General features: G+C 26.8%; 1 long non-coding RNA gene across 2 annotated transcripts in view; it reads left to right on the forward strand.

The window, feature by feature from the left end:
• LOC127129256 (uncharacterized) overlaps positions 1 to 7,264 on the forward strand; it is a 29,620-nt gene extending 22,356 nt beyond the window's left edge. The window contains exons 1-2 of one of the 2 annotated variants that reach the window (XR_007806255.1): positions 6,746 to 6,852; positions 7,028 to 7,264. This is a non-coding gene — a long non-coding RNA (uncharacterized LOC127129256). Of the gene's footprint in view, positions 1 to 6,745; positions 6,853 to 7,027 lie in introns of those variants that run through there. The other variant, XR_007806252.1, reaches the window with a different exon arrangement.
• The last annotated feature ends 2,904 nt before the right edge of the window (positions 7,265 to 10,168 follow it).

Consider the following 10,168-nt stretch of genomic DNA (forward strand, 5'->3'; position numbering starts at 1 on the left):
TTTCTTGAGTTATTGAAACTTTTAGCATCCTACAATGATGAAGTTGTAAAAGTTGTGTTGGAAAATGCTCCACAAAATTGCTAGTATACTTCACATCAAATTCAAAAAGAGCTCTTGCAAATTCTTTCTAGTGGGGTGAAAAAGAGTATTCGTGAGGAAATTGGTGATTCCAAATTTTGTATCGTTGTTGATGAAGCTCGTGATGAGTCAAAAAAGGAACAAATGGCTCTTGTATTAAGATTTGTTGATAAAGTTGGTTTAATACAAGAGAGATTTTTTGATGTGGCACATGTTAAAGACACCACATCTTTAACTCTTAAAGAAGCAATATGTGATATAATTTCTCGACATAACCTTGATGTTTCTAACATTCGTGGCCAAGGGTATGATGGTGCTATCAATATGAGAGGAGAATGGAATGGTTTACAAGCCCTCTTTATGAAGGATTGTCCTTGTGCATACTATGTTCATTGTTTTGCTCATCGATTGCAACTTGCATTAGTTACATCATTAAGAGAAGTCAAACCTGTTCATAATTTTTTTGAGAAGCTGATCTTTGTTGTGAATTTCGTTTGTTCTTCTACAAAGCGTCATGATGAGTTACAAGCTGCCCAATTAGAAGAAATTGCTTATTTGTTATAGATTAATGAGATTGTAACTGGTAAAGGTGCAAATCAAGTTGGTACATTGAAATGAGCTGGAGATACTCGTTGGGGATCACATTACGATTCAATTTCTAGCTTGATAAACATGTATGAAGCAACTTGTTTAGTTTTTAAAAAAATTGCAAAAGATAGAGAGAGTTATGCTAGACGTGGGGATGCAAATAGTTGTTACAATTACTTGAAGGCATTTGATTTTATATTTATTTTGCACTTGATAAAAGAAATCATGGGAATAACATATATGCTTTGTCAAGCCTTACAAAAAAAATTAAGATGTAGTTAATGCTATGAACTTGGTTCGTTCAACAAAACATCTTATTCAAGGTTTGAGAGAAAATGGTTGGGATATATTGTTTACTAAAGTGGTATATTTTTTGTGAAAAGCATGGTATTGAGATTCCTGATCTTAATGATGTTCATTCAACAACAAGATTTGGACGCTCCCGTCTTGAAGAGAATCAAGTCACAATTCAACATTACTTTAAAGTTGAAATCTTTTTCTTGTTACAAGAGTTGAATAGCAGATTCAGTGAGCAAGCAATGTATTTGTTAACTCTTTCTTGTTCTTTATCTCCTAAGGATGGATATAAAGCTTTTAGCATTGATACTATTTGTTTTTTAGTTGAAAAATATTATCCTATGAATTTTAGTGATCAAGAGAAGAATAATTTGCAATTTCAACTCCAATATTTTCTATTTGTTGCTCATCAAGCATCAAACTTGAATAATTTATCAACTATTCAAGAACTATGTTCATGTTTGGTTGCATCTGGACAGGCTGAAACTTACTTCTTGATTGATAGACTACTTCGTCTTATCATGACTCTTCCCGTTTCTACGGCCACAACTGAGAGGTCTTTTTCAGCAATGAAAATTATTAAGACTAAGTTGAGAAACAAGATGGATGATGGGTTTCTTGGAGATAGCATGACAGTATATATTGAAAGGGAGATTAGTGCAAGCATTAGTTTGGAGTCAATTATTGACGATTTTGAGTCACTCGGAACGCGTAAAGCATTACTTTAAGGTAGTTTTAAGTCATTTAATTTAAATTTTTAGTAATTAACTTTGTATTTATTTTAACTTTAATGTTTTATTTAAAATAATATTTACATTTTATTTATAATCTTTATTTTACGTTAGCGGTCATCCCAAATTTTTTTATCTGACTCCGCCACTGTTACCTCCATCTCCATTCTTGATTTCAACATCATCAAAACTTTCAATGTTCCGTTGCATTCTCTTTATGCTCCTGGATTAAGGAAGTGCTTTGGTAGCCCCTTATTATGGACTTGCCTATATGCAATTGCGATTGAGCCTTCTCTTTGAACCCTTTGGAAGCCAGTTGTGTATGGATTTTTCACAATAATTTTGGGGATTTTCCGACTGCCTTTGTTGTGGCTCTTACCTTTCCGTCTTCCTTCCTTGCTGAATTTCCTGTTGTGCTTCATGCTATTGATATTACCAATGATAATAATTGGTCTAAATTATGGATTGATACTGATTCTCAATTCGTTATTAAGGCTTTTTCCAATTCTTTCTTGATCCATTGGCGGCTAAGAAATCGTTGGATCCTTTGTATGAATTTAATTTCTAACAATAAATTTTTTATTACTCATATTTACATAGAAGAGAATTTTTATGCGCATTTTTTGGCAAATGTAGGACGTACATCTATATCTCTCACACTTTTTACTACATCTTTTTAAGAATTAGGGATGATTTTGTAAAAAAAATAGGCTAGCATTGTCATTTTTTAGATTCATTACCTCTTGAGAAAGTCTTGGCCTAGTCCTCATTCTTTTTTTTTGTGTATTCCTTTTCTTTTTCAATTAGAATCCCTTATTAAAAAAAAACAAAGAGACATTAAAATTAATTTTTAAGTTTATCAAGGAATTCAAACCTAACTTATTAAGGTTAGTAGAATGAATTTCGACCTGATATTTACTTATAAAACAAAATATATCAAAAATAATTATTCACATATTAATGGAGATATAATATCAGTTGCTAATTCAATGAGAAATTCGATAATATTAATGTTGAACTTTCTGGTTTCATTAAAACTATTGACTTTGCTTTTACATCCGTCTTTGCTAAGGTTTGGTTGGAAATGGACTCGAACATGGTTATTCTTACGACTCGAGATTATAACATCGTGCCTTGGAACATGAAAACTAGATGGATGAATGATGTAGCTATTATTAGAGATATGGAGTTTCACATCTCTCGTATCTTCGAGGAGGGAAATTATTGCGCAGACATGCTGCTGGCTTCGAAGGCCAACTATGTTGAACCCCATGTTCTGTGGCATAATTCATCTAGTTTTCTTGACACATACTTGTATCATGATAATCTAAGTTTTTCCAACTTTAAATTTGTTAGTGCTTAAGTGGGTTTTGACCAAGTCCCTTTTTTTTTTTTACTGTATTTCTCCTTATAAAACATGAGATTTCAAATATGGTCACGTCCTTTTTTAACTATAACCTAAAAATATTTTCAAAATGTTGAATTTTCATTCTTCATTGTAATAAAACTAATTTACCTTTAAAATGTATATTCTTTTATCTCTTTCTATATTTATCTTAAAATATTATAATCTCGTTCATTAAGTCTAAAAGACTTACACCAAATTTAAATCGTTATTAGGAATAAATCAAAGTGTCATATTAAATGAAATAAATAAAAAATACTTGTCATATTTTCCCCTAAAAATATACTACTTATATGATCTTTTGATTTATTCATATTAACGGTTAAGATTTTGTAAGAGTTTTAGATTTACATCTATTGTCAATGGATTTTGAATAAATATAAACGCGTGTGTCTGCGCGCGCACACACACAAATATATATATATATAATATATATATATATATATATATATATATATATATATATATATATATATATATATATATATATATATATATATATATATATATATATATATATATATATATATATATACCTCCAATTTTAACATGGAAACCAACTTCTTCACTTGATAATAGTTTTTAGGTATGCATTGTTTTGTTGGGCAAACATCGTAAGCATAGCCTTTTGAGGAACATGCAAATTAGACATGGTAGCCAACACCTAACATTCAGAACTCCCTAAAATTGTTGAGTTTTTTAATTTGGTACCTTACCCTCACTAATTGTTTCATTGCAGAGATCATAAATCATTTCATTCATTACATCAAATTGTTCTTCTTCACCTATGCAGTTAATAAGAATGAATCAAATAGTTATTTCTTTTCTCTAAAAAAAATAGACTACTTTTTAGAAAAAAGAAATATATATTTAAATTTTTTATATTTAATTTAATATGACCTTGTGTCCATGGATCCTCAATATATATATATATATATATATATATATATATATATATATATATATATATATATATATATATATATATATATATATATATATATATATATATATATATATATATATATATATATATATATTTATATATTGAACCATTCCTTTTTTAGATACTTTTATAAAAACATTTATAATTTACCAAACATTAATATATATATATATATATATATATATATATATATATATATATATATATATATATATATATATATATATATATATATATATATATATATATATATATATATATATATATATATATTGAACCATTCCTTTTTTAAATACTTTTATAAAAACATTTATAATTTACCAAACATTATAATATATAGAAATTAAGTATAAATTTTTTATAATTTATTAAAACATTATAATATAGTAATTTTTTAGTGCATGAACCATTCCCTTTTTCATAATACTAGATTTTATAGCAACATACTTTTTATATTTTTGAAATTTTATATATATAATTATCTTGATGATATTAGATACTTCCATGATTAAATTAATTTAATTTAATAAATACATAGAATTTTATTTTTATCATATTAGATAAATGCATGGTAATCAAAATTGGACTGGAAATTAAACCAGCGTACCTACGAATTCAAGATTTTATAGTTAGTTCGAGGTTGAACAACAATTGAATGGATTATAACTAAATAAATATATTTTGTAATTATATAAGAATAATAATACAAAGGAGTAATTATATTTTAAAAGTGGTAGGAAATTATTATTGAGAATTTAATAATAATCAACACTTAGTAGTTTAATTAATTTTTATAGCTTTTTATAATTTTAAAATTGTATATTTAGTTTTTTTAAAATATTTAAAAAATATTAATAAATAAATAACACAAAAGTATCTAAAATATAATGAATCACTTTTTTATGATAAAAAATTGTAGATTATTGGATAATAAAATAATTAATTTTAACTATTACACAAGGTAAGCAAAATTTCAAAACTAAATGAAACGGGTTAATATGCTGGTAAATCAAAGATTTTCATTTTAATATAATAATAATAAAAAATAAATAATCTAAGTATTATAAATTGTTATACAAAATTCACTTTGATAAAAAAAATCCACTTTATTTCATCAAATGAATAGAGAATAATACAGGAATTGAAAAATTGGTTTTACTTTGATATTTTGTTTGGTTTACCTTAACGTGTACTAGAGTGATTAAAGAAGGAATAAAGAAATGAAATGAAGTAACATTTTGATTAAAAAAACAAAACCATTTATCATATATTTATAAATTAAAAGAAAAATCTGGTCTAACTTTCGAAATCGTTCAAGCCCCTAGTTTTCTATATTTTTTTTACGGGTTTTCAATTAGTTTTCATATCCAAACATATTGACTAAGTACTGGTTGACTGTCTTGTCCTATGAGATTTTTATTACCATAAATAATTCAATAAGATACATTATTTAATTTTTTTTCCATATATATATATATATATATATATATATATATATATATATATATATATATATATATATATATATATATATATATATATATATATATATATATATATATATATATATATATATATATATATATATATATATATAAATTAGATTCTCTTCAATTTTTTCTCTCATGTCCTCTACCATATTCGATTATCTACTGTTGGATTAATCTAATAGTTAAAAAATAACAAAAAATGAAAAATATCATCTATAGAAGAGAGAAAAAAATATATACGTTTTAATTTTCTTTAACTTTTTTTTATAATTAGAGAATACAAAATACCATCACAAATATAAGTATTTGTTTCGACATAAGTTTTTTTTCTTCATTTCAATATCTTTTATATAATAAATATTTTTATTTGGTAATAATTAAAATATTTGAATTAATATTTAATTAATTAATTAAATTAAATTTTATATTTAACAAAAATCAGAATAATCAAAATAATAATGATTTATCTTAAAAACTTTAGGATAAATGTATGTAGGTAAAAAATGATTAAATTTAAAATTTATAATATTATCAGATTAAAACGATAATTATTATAAATCAATTATAATTTACTATACTTTATTTTTTAAACAATATATTTTGGAAAATATGTGGCTAAGATAGATGATAAAGAGTATATTTTATATATGGAAGAAATATTTTTCACTAATCTAATTAGTTAATTTAACTTTTCTTTATTTTTTAAACATTATTTGTGGTAATCTAATTAGTTAATTTAACTTTTCTTTATGTTTTAAACATTATAATATTATTAAAATCATATACAAATACATATTTATGGTAAAGAATAAAATTAATGTCTTTATTTCATATTGTCAATATGAATATAAAACAAAAATTTCTAGTATATCAATTATATTTTTCACATTTTAAAATTTTAACGCTCTTTTACTTCAAAATAAGTTATTAAATAAATCCTTTAAAGGTACAATTCATACACTCAAAAAATGGAATATCATAGTTTTTTATAGTATTAAAAATAGGTTTTAATTTTTATTAAATTTTTAATTTTTATTAGTAGTGAAGAAGATCATTATTTTGATCTTTTTTTAATAAATTTTAAAATATTCTTTATTTGACCACAATTAATATGAATTAATTGTTGTAAAATTAATACCACAAAAGGTAAAGAAAATATTGAATTAATAAATGAAAATAAATGATAGATAATTGTTAGGTGTATATATATAATAAGCATATGTTAGTCTAGGCATAATATCAAAAACTACTCGATGGCTTCTATCAATCAATCTCGACTTTGGATGATTTTGTGTGTTGCCTTTATTTTGCTCTCAGGTAATAAGAACAAGTTATTTTTATATCATTTATTTTATATCTTTTTACATTAATTAACCATAAACAAGCTGTGGTGTAATTCAATTGCAGAGATACCGCAACATTATTTTTATGGTTGTAATTTGAACTCATAATCTATTGCATTTGTTAAACTTTATCTTTATTTTTGTTGCAGGATTCATAACTAATCTAGATGCCATGACTCCGCAACCAATATATAAGTGCATCGAACGTAAGGATTGCGTAGATAATATAGAGTGCACAAACAGTTGTTCTTTTTTCGGATATAATAAAGGTGGTATATGTTTATCTAAGACTTGTTGTTGTTATACATAGTGATATTATTGTACTCTTTAATACCAATGAAATAAAACTCATATGAATAAAACTCATATATGCTATAGTTTTGAAACTTCTTCCGTGAAAACTAGTGAAATAGTTATTAATCTCTTGTTCTTTTTTCAACAATGCATGTAAAATTATTGAAAATATCATGCATATAGAGATTAATATGCAACAAAATTTGCATTTGATCTTACCCAAAAATTTAAAAAGACGACACGAAAGCTATTGAATTTTCAATAACTTTTTACTTGTCAATTGAACAAAAATAAAAACAAAGTTTAAAAAATTGTATTTGAATTTGTTGAGGTATTTTGAGTAATGGCGAGAGTTTGAATCAACGGTGAATATTGTATATTGAAAATTTTGCAGCATAATGGTATGAAATTACCGTTACCACAATGGAAATAAGCAACCACAATGCAAATTAATGGATTTATTAACAAAATTAACAAATTAATTGCAAGGTATGGAGGGCAAAAATATTGATGGGCCTCCTTCATTTCTATATATATATATATATATATATATATATATATATATATATATATATATATATATATATATATATATATATATATATATATATATATATATATATATATATATATATATATATATAATTATAATGAACAAATAAATAAAGTAAAACAAAGGACTTAAGGAATAAAGTAACTGCGGAAAAAAAATAAGAACAAGTTATTAAGACAAAACAGAATTCCTTAACTCACTCTTTCAACAATTTTCTCCCTAACACAAAACAAAATCACACACCTATAGCATATACATGTTTTAGATCTAGAAATTTCGTGAAATTAGATGGATTTAATGAATCACAAGAAATGCAAGTACAGATTCGTAAAGCATTTTATAGTATACAAACAAAATTCACTTAGTAATGTAATGTCATATCTAACTAAGATCATAATAACTAGAAAACCAAATATTACCGGAACATCCAACTTTAATTTAATTGAACTTCAAGTATTTTCAACCTTCAGCATAACAGAGACATTCACAAAAAAACATGTTTCCACTTAATCACAACTTCACTCAAATATTTGCACAGTTTATATATCACTTTCAAGACTTAAGATGCAAGCCTCAAGCCTCAAACGCGCAAAATGTGCACAACCAACAACAGAAAAGAAAAGGTTTAAGTGAAAGTTATCACTATGAAAACAAAATGTGGTTAAGGTGCGTTGTTGAATCTGTGGCAGAATCCAATGGAGTGACAATTGTTGTGATGTTGCTAAAGCAAATCCGGTTATTTGTTGTTGCTGAACTTTGTTGCAAGTGTTGTTGATGTTTGAGTTGGGTGTTACATCGGCGACGAGATTATCACGGTGGCGAGAGGATGCGGAGGAGCCACGATGCGGTTGTGTAGTGACCTGTAGTAATGGTTTAACGGTAAAGGGTGGGCGAAAGGCGTTGTTGATGGTGTTTACAGTAGGTTCATGAAAGATGAGGGAGGAAAAGTTTGGTTGTTGAAGAAAATGAACTAAGTGGTTGGTTTGCATAATGGTTGATGGAAGTGGTAGAACAACAATGGTCGGGGTGTCTTATAGAGGTGGCCGGTTGTGTCAGATTTTTGATGTTCTTGTCTAGTAATAAAGGAAAACAAATTTGAGAAGGTGGAGTCTCTTTTGCTTTCTGTTTATGTTGCTTTTTGTGAGGAGATAATAGTTTTGTTTTTTTCTCCAACCAACTTGCAGCTAGCGCCTCTTTTTCTTTTCCGTCCCCACCACTCCCATTTCAAATTCAGAATTTTAGGAGAAAATGCCTCCAATGGAGAGGCGCCACGTGTGTTGTCATCGGGCAATTATTGGTATAAAGGGATCCAAAGTTAGTCCAAATAATATTAACTTCCTTATTTGGAGATTATTATTATTACTTCTAGGAAGAACCAGGGCCAATAGGGTGGAAAAAAAACCTCTGTAGGTTCCAACAACAGTTGGACTTAAACCGGAAGCATAGGTTACAATTAGCTTCAAACGGATTGGTGTCAATTACAACTGGACTTCAAGGGTGTTGATGATAATCAGACTTAAGATACCAATTACAATTGGGTTTTTAAACAAAATGCTAGTTACAACTAGACTTGAAAGGATACCACTAACAACTAGATTCTAAAATTTGAGCGCCAGTTAGAACTGAACTTAATGAATAAATGCCAATAAAAATTGGACTCGCAAACAAAGTTGGTGACAACCAGACTTAACATACCATTTACAAATGGATTTTAACATAGTGTCAGTTACAACTGGGCCTGAGATAACAATTACCATTGGATTTGAGATAAGATGCTGGTGACAACTAGGCTTTAAAGAGATACAAGTTACAACTGGATTTGAAGGACGGATGTTGATAACAATCAGACTTAACAAACGATGATAGTGACAACTGGACTTAGAGGTCAAGGGATAACAATCAACAACGAGATCTGAGATTATGCAAATGAGCACGAAGTATACTTCGGATTATGCATGATTTTGATTTTTGTTATATACATGATATATGAATGGTCATGATATGCAAATGATGACAATATGCAGACTGGAAATTTAGAGAAGGCTTCAAGGAGGCACTGAATCCTCAACACAAACAACTCAACCAAAGAGTGATGATAAATGCATTAAAGGATGACCTATCAAGCTGAACAATCACAACTGGCCCAGTAATCCTTTCGGAGAATGATGAATATGCTCTTTGGAGATATATGTTGACTAATCAGGAGAAGTATTGCAACTTGAGACTTGTGGGGAAACACGAAAGATTTCCTTTTAATATTTCGACATATCAAAGAAAAAATTGTGTTTCTCAATATGTTGAAAATTTTCTTTTTAAGTTCAAAAATTCATTATTCACAAATAAATGACATTTTGCATAACAAAAGAAATCAGAGAAAAACAACAAATGATGGAAATTGATAAGAAAACTTGTATTCATTCAAGAATGGGAGCACACAAATGGT

Source organism: Lathyrus oleraceus, chromosome 3, assembly GCF_024323335.1.
Source record: "Lathyrus oleraceus cultivar Zhongwan6 chromosome 3, CAAS_Psat_ZW6_1.0, whole genome shotgun sequence".
NCBI classification, from domain to species: Eukaryota; Viridiplantae; Streptophyta; class Magnoliopsida; order Fabales; family Fabaceae; genus Lathyrus; species Lathyrus oleraceus.